This window comes from Prionailurus viverrinus, chromosome D1 (genome assembly GCF_022837055.1).
Source record: "Prionailurus viverrinus isolate Anna chromosome D1, UM_Priviv_1.0, whole genome shotgun sequence".
Lineage (NCBI taxonomy): Eukaryota > Metazoa > Chordata > Mammalia > Carnivora > Felidae > Prionailurus > Prionailurus viverrinus.
Genome location: NC_062570.1, coordinates 40,185,703 through 40,199,935, shown reverse-complemented (window position 1 = coordinate 40,199,935; position 14,233 = coordinate 40,185,703). Strand labels below are relative to the sequence as shown.

At 44.0% G+C, this 14,233-nt stretch overlaps 1 pseudogene; it reads left to right on the top strand.

Moving 5' to 3' along the window:
* The first annotated feature begins 731 nt into the window (after positions 1 to 731).
* LOC125146448 (SOSS complex subunit C-like) lies at positions 732 to 1,050 on the top strand (annotated as a pseudogene).
* The last annotated feature ends 13,183 nt before the right edge of the window (positions 1,051 to 14,233 follow it).

The window sequence follows — 14,233 nt, the reverse complement described above, 5'->3', positions numbered from 1 at the left end:
TCTGAAAGTTTCTCCAAACTCACCAGCAAAAAACTATCCAATTAGAATATGGGTAAAAGACATGAAGACACCTTTCATCGAAGGGAATACACAGATTGCAAAAAAAAAGCACATAAAACGATGTTCAACATTATTGGCCATTAAGGGAATTCAGATTAAAACCACAATACGATATCACTACACCTCTATCAGAATAGCTAAAAGTTAAAAACTAGTGACAACGTGAAACGCTGGCAAGAACACAGAGAAATCGGATCGCACTGCTGGTGGGAATGTAAAGTGGTATTGCTACTTTGGAAAACAGTTTGGCAGCTACCATATGATGTAGCAATTGCACTCCTTGGCATTGATCCCAGAGAAGTGACGACTTCTGTTCACACACACACAAACCTCTCCGTGACTGTTCATAGCAGCTTTATTCATAATAGCTCCAAACTGGAAACAACACAGATGTCCTTCCGCCGGTGAATGATTAAAAAAAAAAAATAGGTACAAAACAAAGGTCAGTGAGAGAAATGACCACAGAAGAAGGTGATCAGAGAGATGCGGCGATGCTGGCTGGGAAGGCGGACCAGGGGACCACAAGCCAAGGAACGCAGGCAGCTTCTGGAAGCTGGAAAAAGATTTTGAAAGCAAAAATAGAGTTGGAATCTTGGCAGAACTGGACAGAGAGAGAAAAAAATTACCAGCGAATCTTGGCAGAACTGGACGAAGAGAAAAGAAAATGACTAATGCAGGGCCCATCTTCAGCAAATCATCCTGGAGCTGGCGTCACACCCCCGAGACCGGCTCTTCATAAGGACTTCCGGGACAGTGCTGAGCCGGGCACACTGGAGCCCAACTAAAGGCAGCATGCACACGCACCTTTATCTGGATACCTCATAACTCAAGACGCCGTTGGGGAGTCTTAGTCTTCCCGTTTTACCTCCCCTTGACCCAGAATGGAGAACATATTTTCCTGAAAGTGACTTTGTAATATCAAATGCCAAAGCTACTGTCACTCAGTGCTGTACCAACTGTGACTTTCAGAATTTTGGTGAGCTTCCTTGAAAGAATGGTCCGTTGCAAGTGAAAGCCAACCAGGAGGAGAACCAGGATGATGAGAGCTTTGGGAATTGTGTTATCTGAGGAACCAAGGATGCTGCCCGGGACTGTCACTTTTGGGTCATGCAGTTTGATTTTTAACTCTAAATGAGACTCCACATTGGATGGTCACATCAGCTCACTCCCAAGCCCCCAGCTAGTTGGACTGAGTGTATCATGTCCACAGTGGACTCTCAAGAACCATTTACAGTACTCAACTTGAAAACAAATGAGGGTGCTTTTTCAAAATGTGAACTAATAAGCTTAAAAAAGTTACACTCACATTTGCTATTTATAGAATTGGTATCAGTGTAGCTTTTGAGTGTATACCCAACATGTCATCCTGAAATATTCTTTAACTCATAACTAGTTCTATTCTCAATTTTAAAAGAAAATCCAAGATAAGACTAAGTTGTTAGCCAGTCTTAAACATCTTCTACAAACCTGGGCCACTATGAATAATGTGAGTAAATGCTATTAAAAACAGCTCTAAGAAGGGGCACCTGGGTCGCTCAGTTGGCTAAGCGTCCGACTTTGGCTCAGGTCATGATCTCATAGTTCGTGGGTTCGAGCCCCTTGTCGGGCTGTGTGCTGACAGCTCAGAACCTGGACCCTGCTTTGGATTCTGTGTCTCCCTCTCGCTCTGCTCCTCCCCCACGCTCTGTCTGTCTCTTTCAAAAATAAATAAACGTTAAAAAATATTTTTTTAAAAACATCTCTAAGAAAATAGTGGTATATCCAAGCCACAGAATAGCACTCAGCAATAAAAAAAAAAACCAACTGATGCATAAAAAACCCTAGAGGCCTCTCGAGAATTATGCAGAGTGAAAAAAAAGTCAATCCAAAATGGTTGTATTTTGTTAGACAGCAAAACATTCTTGAAATGAGAAAATGATAGAAGTGGAGACCAGATCAGTGGCTGCCCTGGGACAAGGAGGGGGCACGGGTAAAAGGGAAGTGGGTGTGGCTATAAAAGAACGTGAGCATCCTCGTGATGATCTGTATCTTCACTGCACCAATGTCAATATCCTGGTGTACTAAGATATTGCACTACAGTAATATTGGGGCAATGCTAAAGCGTACATAAAGAACTCTCTGTACTATTTCTCACAACTACATTTGAATCTACAATTATAATAGAAAGTTTAATTTTTTTTTAAAAACAGTAACTATTCTTAGCTCTCCATCTGTTCAAAAACAGATGGCAGGCTGGATTTGACCCAGCTGTAGTAGTTTATGGAGTTGAATGCAAACACCAGGAAATGCTATATGTTCATTTAATGGTGTTTTACATGCTAAAATGTATAGAGCTCCAAGGACAATCAGAGGTCTTAAAATGCATTTTCAAGCATCAGTTCTTATAACTACTGTAGTGGTTTTCTAGAGGGACGTGTCTGTTCCCAGTCCTAATGTGAAAGGGTTACAAGCAGTGAGTCCATGGCCTCCTCTGGATGTGGAATCTTCAAAAGCCTCTGTTCTTGCTTTCATATCAGCATCACGAGCTCCTCATCTCCTTATACACTGCTCCGATTTCCCCACATCCTGGTTTTCACTATATCACGGGAGCTCGGTTTAACTTTCTCAGTATTTCCATTTACAATCACAGTCTTGTCTGCTGTGCAGCCCACAGAAAAATTTTAAACCATATTTAAAATACCTATATTCACATTCATATTAGGAAATCTACTTTGATCCAATGCGAATGTCATTATTTGATCATTCGGTATGATTTGTTTCCCTTGCATTGCTTTTTAACTGTTTCTTTGTTTGGCCTGTTATAATAAAATATATGGTGATCCTTAGCTGTCTGACTTTAAGGGTGGGGCACTAAGAAGCTCTGAGGCTTGGTGGAGTTTACTAATCCCAGACTTTGCAGAGCCTAATCCAAACAGATCAATTTCTTTGGGTAGTCTACACTGTTAGGGCCCAGGTATTTTCTCCTGGGCCTAATAGATTACCTGGAGGACATGCTTTACCTTTCTGCCTGAAGGTTAATAATCCTCCTTGCTGCATTCTGCAGTTGTGGAAAAAAGGCTGGGATCTCAGCATTTGACATGTATATCACTTAAGCCCCATATTTTTAGCACAAGACATTCAACTATACCTGGTGCGTGCAGCCCAGACATCATGTGTTTTGCCTTCTAAGAATCACCTGCCTTCCACCAGGGCTGGGGAAGGAACCTGGGGTCCTAATGAGTTTAGACTCACTTTCAACCAGTGTCCTTTCTAGCTCCACTTTCACAATTACTTCCAGAAGAGCCTAGTTACATCAATTCCTGAGCTTTTGGGGGACCTGCAGTGCAAGCTGGGTTGATTCTTAGGTATTCCCACTGCTAGCTTATAATTCAGCCTTCTCAGTTCTGCTAAGCCAGTTACACGTGTCCATTTGCTCTCCATCTTCCCAGATGTTGCTGCTCTTAGCTCACTTTCTGTTCATCCTGGGAATTCTGTTTTCCTCTACCGTTTTACCATCAGGAGGGAGCAGGTGCTCAGCTCACCATCATCAACCAGAGGTCTTTATTCCAATAATCATAGTCTGAGCCAATGCATCAGGGACTTGTGTGGCGGTAAGGGGGGTTAGCATGACATCTGGGCCTGTCATCATTCTAAGACAGTCAAGAGCTGGGATGTGGGCATATGCCCCAACCCGTGGTTACTTCGTGTACATGGGCTCCAATTATCATGCTGGATATAGCTGAGATGAGTGCTTCCCATTAGAGCAGGTGGTTAGACTAGAAGGCAAGGGGTCAAATCTCAAGCCTAACTTGAAAGAGTAAGATATCCTTATTTGTACGTGGAATATGCTTCAAAATCCTTTTTCTCCTGCTTTTTGTTTTGTTTTATTAATACCCACACTTGGGGCCCATCTTCTCCAGTTGCAGGCTCTCCTAATCTTAGGTACTTAGTCAGAATCTATGAGGGTGCTGCAGGAAGAGATAGGAGATTGAACCAGTAACCTCTGCAGGCCTTTCTAGAAATATGCACGTTTCGAACTTGGTGAAAATGTGCTCTCTGAGTTCCACGTAGCAAACATACATGTCAGCGGTAAGCTAGAGGTCAGCCGGAGGAGACACTCCCTTGGGAGAGAGCTGCAGAGTCGGACAAAACAGCCAAGCAGAGTCCTGGGGGCTGTTCAGCAGTGAGTGGCTCAACCTCTGTTGTGGGCCTATAGGACGACATACCTCCTGCCTCGGGCCATGGCACCCACTGAAAGTTAGGATACCACATAACACAAGTAGTTCACTTCCTCAAGGTCATGGCTCACCTTGGATGTTTGCATGAGGGGATTAAGAACTGAGAACTATTTGTGTTATCTATTGCACTTGACATTTTGTAGTGCTGACACATTATCGAGGCATATATTTGGTTTTTTTTAATATGTGAAATTTATTGTCACATTGGTTTCCATACAACACCCAGTGCTCATCTCAAAAGATCGAGGAATGTATTTGCATATAAAGCAAGAATTTAGAGCATGTTTTAGGTTTTGCCAATTTGACAGGCAAGATGGTATCCTATTATTAAATAGAAATACCTTTGTTTTTAAAGTTGTGCTTTTTTTGCCCCCATGGGCCTGCTGGCAATTTGTATTTTTCTTTTTTTAATTTTTAAAAAATTTTTATTTATTTTTGAGAGAGAGAGACAAAGCACAAACAGGGGAGGGGCAGAGAGAAAGGGAGACACAGAATCCAAAGCAGACTCCAGGTTCTGAGCTGTTGTCAGCACAGAGCCCAACGCGGGGTCGAACCCACAAACCATGAGATCATGACCCAAGCTGAAGTCAGACACTCAACCAACTGAGCCACCCAGTCATCCCCAATTTGTATTTTTCTTTTGTGAACTATGTCTTCTTTCACTTACTTAATGTTTATTGGTTGGGGCACCTGGGTGGCTCGGTCAGTTAAGCATCCGAATTCGGCTCAGGTCATGATCTCGCAGTTTGTGAGTCCGAGCCCCACATCGGGCTCTGTGCTGACATCTCAGAGCCTGGAGCCTATTTTGGATTCTGTGTCTCCCTCTCTCTTCTCCTTCCCCGCTTGCTCTCTGTTTCTTTCTCTCTCAAAAATAAATAAACATTAAAAAAAATAGAATTTGCCATCTATGAGTCAGATCTATTTCATTATGTTTGGGTCTTCTAAACCCTTATCTTGTATTCACTTGCCCTGTCATGGGCTAAAAATGGTGGACGAAGTCTCCATTTACTAATATGTTTCTGTCTATTACTCTTTGCAGTTCCTGTCATTCCTGTAAGAAAAACTTGATCATTTTAACTGGTGCAGCCACTGTGGAAGGCAGTATGGAGCTTTCTCAAAAAGTTAAAAACAGAGCTACCCTACAACCCAGCAATTGCACTACTAGGTATTTACCCAAAGGACACAAAAATACTGATTCGAAGAGACACATGCACCCCAATGGTTATAGCAGCATTATCAACAACAGTCAAAATATGGAAAAAGCTCAAATATCTGTCACCTGATGAATGGATAAAGAAGACGTGGTTTACACACACACACACACACACACACACACACTCAGCCATCAAGAGAATGAAATCTTGCCATTTGCAGTGATGTGGATGGAGCTAGAGAGTATTATACTAAGCAAAGTAAGTCAGAGAAAGACAAATACCATATGATTTCACTCATATGTGGGATTTAAGAAACAAACAGATGGACATAGGGGGGAAAAAGAGAGAGAAGCAAATGAGGAAACAGACTCTTAAGTACAGAGAACAAACTGAGGGTTGCTGGAGGGGAGGTGGGCAGGGGGTGGGTTAAATGGGTGATGAGTATTAAGGAGGGCACTTGTGATGAGCACTGGGTGTTGTATGTAAGTGATGAATCACTGAATTCTACACCTGAAGCCAAAAATACACTATGTTAACTGGAATTTAAATAAAAACTTGGAGGAAAAAAAAAGATAGTAATTGAGTACATACATACATACAATCATAGCGGGGGAAAGAGAGAAGCAAACCAAGAAACAGACTCTTCACTATAGAGAACAAACTCACAGTTACCAGAGAGGAGGGGGTGATGGGTGAAATAAATGATGGTTATTAACGGGGGCAGTTGTGATGAACACCGGGTATTGTATATAAGTGTTGAATCACTAAATTGTACACCTGAAACTACTATTACACTATATGTTAACTGGAATCAAAATAAAAACTTAAATATATATATATATTTAAAATTGTTTATAAAAAGAAAGCCTTGATCATTTTGTACATATGCATAATTTTTAGATCTCCATCATGAAATATATACTCATTCATCCTTTATCTCTTTTGTGCTTTTTGCTCCCATTCAGTTTTAAGTGAGGTTGTGAACATCACTTCCTTCTGCTTTCCCCAACAATTTCATGTTCCTACGTTTACAGATACAAATATTTCATAATGTGAATTCTCCTCCCAGCACTCTGTTAGCCTTTGTGTATGTATCATGATCTATTTTTTTGCCCATCCTTTTACTTTGAATGGTTTTGAATCACTTTAAGATGCATCCTTGGGGCGCCTGGGTGGCGCAGTCGGTTAAGCGTCCTACTTCAGCCAGGTCACGATCTCGCGGTCCGTGAGTTGGAGCCCCGCGTCAGGCTCTGGGCTGATGGCTCGGAGCCTGGAGCCTGTTTCCGATTCTGTGTCTCCCTCTCTCTTTGCCCCTCCCCCTTTCATGCTCTGTCTCTCTCTGTCCCAAAAATAAATAAACGTTGAAAAAAAAAAAAAGATGCATCCTTTTTATAGGATGTATACTTGAGTTTTCTTTGATAATCCCATTTGAGACATTTAAAAAATAATAAGTACATCCAGGCCACTTACGTTTACAGAGAAGACAGCTTTTTGGTTTTGTGTCTGTCATTGTATTTTACACTTTTTATTTCCATCAATGCTTTAAGATAATTTCCAACATATGGCTTACTTCCTTTGCTCATGTATGTGTTTGGATCATTTTATTTTTTTATTTATTTTTGAAAGAGAGAGGCAGAGTGTGAGTGGGGGAGGGGCAGAGAGAGAGGGACACACAGAATTCAAAGCAGGCTCCAGGCTCTGAGCTGTCAGCACAGACCATGACGTGGGCTCCACCTCACGAGCCATGAGATCATGACCTAAGCCGAAGTGGGACACTTGGAGCCACCCAGGTGCCTCTTGGATCATTTTTTTTTTTCAACGTTTATTTATTTTTGGGACAGAGAGAGACAGAGCATGAACGGGGGAGGGGCAGAGAGAGAGGGAGACACAGAATCGGAAACAGGCTCCAGGCTCCGAGCCATCAGCCCAGAGCCCGACGCGGGGCTCGAACTCACGGACCGCGAGATCGTGACCTGGCTGAAGTAGGACGCTTAACCGACTGCGCCACCCAGGCGCCCCGCCTCTTGGATCATTTTAAAGGTTTTTATTTTGTCTTACCTTTAAATGGTTACCTTCTCGGTAAAACCTTGGTTTGCGAGCATCACTCGTTCCGGAAACATGCTTGCAATCCAACACTCATATATCAAAGCGAATCTCAAGAACCACTGGCTCAGATGTGATCATATGACATTCAGCGTCAGGCACTACTTGTATCGCAAGACATCGCTCCTTGATCAAGTGAAATTTAAGAAACGTTCTCTCCTCTTGCAGAACACTCACAGAACAGGTCACTCACAGTCCACGGCTTTACTGTATTTATTGATCTCCTTTGAGCGCTTCTTTGAGCACAGTATACAAACTACTACGAAATAATAATATGCTTTAACCCCCCTTCTACTAAATTAGCTGATATGATTTCTACTTATTTTTTCAGCCCTCACCCTTATAAAGTGTATTATAAACCTCAAATACTTTTTACTCCTAATAATGAGAGTAAGAAATCAGAATCCCATGCCACTTCTCACCTTCTCCTCCAACCTCCAAGTTCTGTTACAGCATTTCTGTGACCGTAACTTGCACACGTGACCCTGTCTTTGTCTTACGGCAAATTCTTCCGCGGTAGTTTCTCCGTTTATCTCGATTGCTTGCACTTTATCCTCTTGTGGCTTCTCAACAAAATGCTCATGATATATTCCTTCATTTCTCCGTGTTTATGTGTATTACGTTCATACGGAAGTGGTAGTTTGATTGATACTTTCTCTTACCAGAATGGACACGTCAGGAATAGATGCCTGTTTTGTTCATTGGTGTATTTCAACGCCCAGATACATATTTGTTAAATGGAGATAGAAAGGAAAACCACAAAATAGGTCTTGGGTAGGGCTTCTTCCTCCTGAGAATTTTGTCAGCATCAATCTTCAAGTGCTAAATGCTAAAGATGAGGAGTTTGAGGCTGGTTTCTGCCTCTGCTACAATTTATTTTTAGTTCTCAGCAATCTGACCTTGAGGTGCCTACGTGTGGTGTGTGTGTCTGTGTGACTGTGTGTGTGTGTGTGTTTATCTTTCTTGGAGTTATTGAATGTCTTGAATCTGTGGCTTTAAATTTTTCATCAAATTTGAAAAATTTTAAGCCAATTTTTATTAATGTTCCATGCGTGCTCTTAAAAAATATTCATGCTCTATTGAGTGAAAAGGTCATTATTTATCTACTAGATCAAGTTGATTGATTTTATCATTCAAACCTTCTGTATCTTTGCTCTTTTTAGCTAATTTATCCACTTCTGAAAGGTATATCTCAAAACCTCCAACTAACACTGGTGATCTAATGTCTAGTGTGTCCAGTCACTTGCTTTATATATTTTGAAGCTATATTGTTACCAACATACATATCCATGATCATATCATTTGTTATTATCTTACTAGTAGACGTCATCCTTTGCCCTTGAAGGCATGTTCATCTTATCATTGTTTTGCTGTTAAAACTGCTGCCATGGCCAGTCTGGGAGGACTATGTGAGGCAGGGAACCTCAAGGTTTCTGGAGAATCTGGGAGGATGAATAGATGGGTGGCCCTTCAACTGAGCCAGTAACGCAGTTAGCGGTAAAGGTAGTTCAAGGTGGAAGGACTTGCAAAAAGGAGTCCACAAGGGGCCTTATGCATTTATTCTAGTCCAAATGAGTTAGGTCTTGTGAGTTAGGCCTAATCCCAAAAGGCTTAATATGCTTTCTGAAAGAACCAAGGCGGTCAGCGTGTGGGCAGCTGTGATTTGTTCCAGTTGGAAAAGGAATAGTCACAGGGTGGAGAAAAGTTTCCTTCCTACCTAGGAGGGCTCAGAGAGAGAGACAGCCTTCATATAACAATGGGGAAAGGGAGAGACCCTCACCCATGGCATTAATGAGCATCCCAATGCTCGCTCCGGTCTACTTTCGTTAAGTTATTACTCAACAGCTTAAAGGATTAAACCCTTTTTAAAAAAGACGGGCTCCGGGGCACCTGGGTGGCTCAGTCGGTTAAGTGTCTGACTTCGAGATCATGACCTGAGTCGAAGTCATCATGATGTCGCGGGCCATGAGTTTGAGCCCCGTGTCGGGCTCTGTGCTGACAGCTCAAAGCCTGGAGCCTGTTTCAGATTCTGTGTCTCCTTCTATCTCTGACCCTCCCCCATTCATGTTCTGTCTCTCTCTGTCTCAAAAATAAATAAACATAAATTGAATAAATAAATACATACATACATACATACATACATACATAAAAAGACGGTTCCTTTCCACAGAACTGGCAGGCAGGGAGATAATACAGATGACCCAACCGAAATACACTGAAGTCAGAGACATTTTCCTTGCAGAGTAATTAGAAAATACACAGCACAGATGACAGACTGGCTAGTGAACTGTACAAAGCCCCATTAGAAAAATGAGGCCTGACGGAGAGGGTGAAGCAAAACCTACGTGCATAGGTGCTCTTCCTTGATCTGTGAAGCCTGGGGGAAAGCGGCACCAGGACCTGAAGGGAGTGCAAGCCCTCACCCAATCCTAGCATAGATATCCTGCCTGGCTGGGTCAAGAGGAAACTACTCATAGACTTCCTTGATCTGAAGGTTCTATACCTCATTTCTAATGCTGAAGCAAGTCTGTGGCAAATAGTGTAGAGAACACAGAATTAGAGATGGCGCCTGGGGAAAAAAATTGCATTCAAAGTAAGGCAGTCATCTTCAAGCAGACAGACCATTTGGGACATTTTCAGTACAGAGCTGTAAAGGAATACACACACACACACACACACACACACACACGCACACACACACACACACAAATATATATAGACACACACACACACACACACACACACACACACACACACACGATGGCAGACTTCCAAAAAGAAAGCTAAGAGCCACAGTTTCAAGAGATTTCCTTCTTTTTCTCCCTCTAACAGGTAAATAATGATGTGAGACCCTTTGGGGGAGAGGGAAGGACAATCATCCCTTCAATCTTCCTAACCACCCTGAGGCAGGTGCTCCCATCTCCAATTTACAGATGAGTCCAACTGCACAGCTCCTTCCTGTGTCCTCATGAAGGATGCATGGGGGAAAGGTGGGCACGGGCTGCTCTGTTCTGAACGGACAAGGCAAAGAATTAAAGCTAGTAGCTTCAGAACCGGCGGAAACACAAATACATCTTGGGATCATGGTTTTTTAAAACACATCAAGTGGCACCTTTTAAAGCAATGACAATGGCTTCTATTTCTGTTTCTAACCCGATTCCTCTTTTGGAATTTGCTCTTCAAGAAACATGAGGCTGGGTAATGAGGACTCTGAAAGCCCAGAGCCCAGATCCTGTTGCAGAACCCCAGCATGACTTCCTGTGAAACTCCTAATAAATCATTCAGTTTTGCCTTGAAGCCACTGAATAACTTTGAATAATGTGAAAGCTGGTGCCTCAAATCGTTACCAGGACACCCACACGGGAGTCCTATTTACCCAGGGAACTGTTAAATTCCACCTGTGGTAAATTGGCATCTCCTCCCTGCCATGAGGTGGTTCACTTCAAAGTTGGTTACGTTTTAAAAGTCTTGCTTTCACCAAGCCTGTCTGGTAATTGCCTTCTCTTGAAAATCCAGATCCAATCCACCGGGCTTCCTGACAGACGACAAAGAGGAAAACAGTGAGTGAACGTAAGAGCCAGAGCACCTAAAGGATCTGTTGCACAGTGTATGGTATGGGGTCGGCCTGGCAAGTAAAGCCGTGGGAGGCAGGCCTTGATGTGTGCTCCGTGCGGCTTGACGAGGAGGAAAGGAATGGCCACTTATCGAGCATCTACACCGCACTAGGCGTGGTGTCATGCCCTTTTCCTATTTATCTTCCCAGCATCCTCTACATAGTAAAATGAACCTTACTACATAGTAAAATGAACCTTACTCCCACTAGATGTGGGACCTGACTGAGGTCATTTGGCCAGAAAGTGGCTGAGTTATAACTCCCCAGAATTCCTGCTTCTCTCACACCATACCCAACATATCCTAAGCAAGACTGCCAAAATGTTTCAATGAGGAACCCATGGAACAGATATGTCTCCTTGACTGCTACGGTGTTGAGGTTCCTCTCAGGGAGCAACAGATGAGATACTGATCGGGGTCTCAGATACCCAGTGGACAAAGCTGAACTCACAGCCTGTGTGTCTAAAGATGGCGTCTAAAGCTGTTCATGTCTACTGTTACCAGGAAGGGCTGTTCACACATCTGTGGGTAGGAAAGGTTTCCCTAGACTGGGAGAGTGGACAGAAGGAAATTAGTATTTATTAAGAGGTAATAGATGTTAATGATGAAGAGCATGGGTGTTAGGGCCTGACTGTCTGGGCCTTGATCTCATGTGCTGTCTTGCTGCAAAACAACCCATGTGTGTGCACGTGAGGGTGCCTGGGTGTGGGGCAGCAGAGATAGACGAGCAGGAGTGGCCACGTGCTGGCTTTGCTGAAACTCTTCAATGACAACGCGAGACGTATCACATTATTCTATTTCTGTAGAGGTTTGAAATTTCCCACAATGAAAGCATAAAAATAAACCTGAGCTCCTTCACTGCTCACCTGTTGTAAGACACTGACAAGTCTCTTGGCCTGCCTCAGTTTACTCCTGTCAAATTAAGTACTAATAGTACCTACCTCATAGGACTGTATGAAAAATGAATGAGTTAATCCATGGAAAATGTGGAGTAACCAAAACGTCCCAGGTATCAGACATGGTTTTACAAATTTACTATGTCAACTGATTCCTCCCATCAATCCTATGAAGCAAGATAACTTCCATTTTCACATGAGGAAGGGGACTCAGGGGTTCTGGCAACAAAACCTGCATAAAAACCCTGGTTTGCTCCATAAGCCTGGTTTGTATTAGACGGCCCCCTTCCCTAGAAGCGACTCGACCAGTGATTTACAGACAGGGACACTGAGGCTTAGTGAGTTTCCACTGTTCTTGGCATAGGCTGGGGACAAGATACAGACCAGGCAATCTGTGACATGCAGCCCGGGCTCTTTCTGGTAGACTGGACAGGCTGTCCCTGCGGCAGCCTCGACACCCACTCTTGGGGCAGGAGGGTGAAGAGCTCTGCATTTCAGTGGCCCTGTGGCCACCGTGAAGAACAGAGATGTCTCCTCCTCGCTGTGCCCCTGCGTGAGCAGGTCCTTGAGTCAGCGGCCTTCAGTCTTTCCCAGACCACAAGCACTGAGGCTTATAAAAGAGAACCAGACAAGGGAGAGAAAAATAGAAACCTATGAAAAACTTTATGCTGGCAGCCTCTGCACTTGATAAATATTTTAGTAAATCTCTTTCCAGGGCGACGGGCACTTGAGCGTGCCTAAGGCCGCACGGCATCTCCCTCTGAGACCAGCTCTCACAGAGTGGCCCACAAAGCTCTGTCAGCCTCGCCGAGTCCCGGGATCGTGGGGCATCAGCTGGAGTCCTTCCTTTCAACAGCTGCTTCATCTTCCCGAGGAACTTGCTCCCGGACATCCCAAGTCCCCTGTAACAGCCTGAGCCATCAGGGAGTAAGTCACGCAGCCTCGGTGATTAGAAAAGCACTTCTCTCCCCACAAATCTCTGTGTAATCAGCAATGACAGGAGGACAGACACCCTCGGAACAGTCATCATGAATCTGACTTCCAAAAAGGGGTCACTCCCTCAGGAACCAGGGCCGGGCTAACAATGCCCTTAGAGTACAGTGCAGAACCTTCTAGCAGGGCCAATGTGCATCAAAAATCCAGCTGGACTGCAAACAATCTGCATCCTTTCAGCAGGAACAGAACCAAGTCTGACCTTTACCTCCAGGACCACTTTCGGGTTGCCTTTCCAACTGGCGGAAAGAGCACCTGTAGTCATATTCCAGTTAGACCTCTTACTTTGCTAAAACAGACCAATGAATGTACCCTTCCTGCCCCTCTCAAGATTTTCCCAATCTTGAACTGCTCCAGTCAGAAAGCACAAATGCTACTGAAAGGGATTCAAGCTGGGACTGAAGGAGAGGTGAAGAAGCCCCTGGGGGGAAGGAGCAGCGTGAAGAAACACACACACACAGTGCCACCCTGCACTTCCCGGAGAGCAAGGCCTCCTCCTGGCAAAGCAAGATAAACATCCAGTTTAAGGCTATTATCTCCTTTATTCAAAAAAATAAATATTTCACTTTTGAGTCGACATATTTCAAATCACATTAAGCACAGAGAAGAAGTACAGTCCCTTTGGAAATTGTGAACACATGGAGGAAAAGAGTCATGTTCAAAACAATGGGGATGGGGGTGAGCACTGGTTCCAACTGATTCATGACCCAGAGATTCCTCCTCTCACCAGGTGGGCTACATATTGATTTTAGGAGAGACAAAGAAACACACACACACACACACACACACACACAGACACACACACACACCGCTTTGAAGTCTGAAAGGCACATGAAGTGGACCATAAGGTGTATGGCACGTTCACTGATAAAACGTTCCCTATTCCCTCCCAGGGAAATTGGAGAAACTTTAATCAAGTCAAAGACCAGAGAAGACAGGGTGCCCCTGCTCGGAGCTCAGCATCAGGAAAATCTCGGGACACGAGAGCCATGTTTCGTTGGCCTTCCCCCTCCCGGGCCTCCACTGCCTGCTTGGGGAGCCCGCCCACAGCGCTCACTCGGTGACGGTGGGGCGCGTGGCCACGTACACGAACACCACGATCAGAAGCACGACCACGGCCAGCGTGGGCAGCACCACCGTGGTGATCTGCTGTCGGGCCTCCTGCATGGCCTGCTTCCGCTCCTTCTTGTCCTTGGAC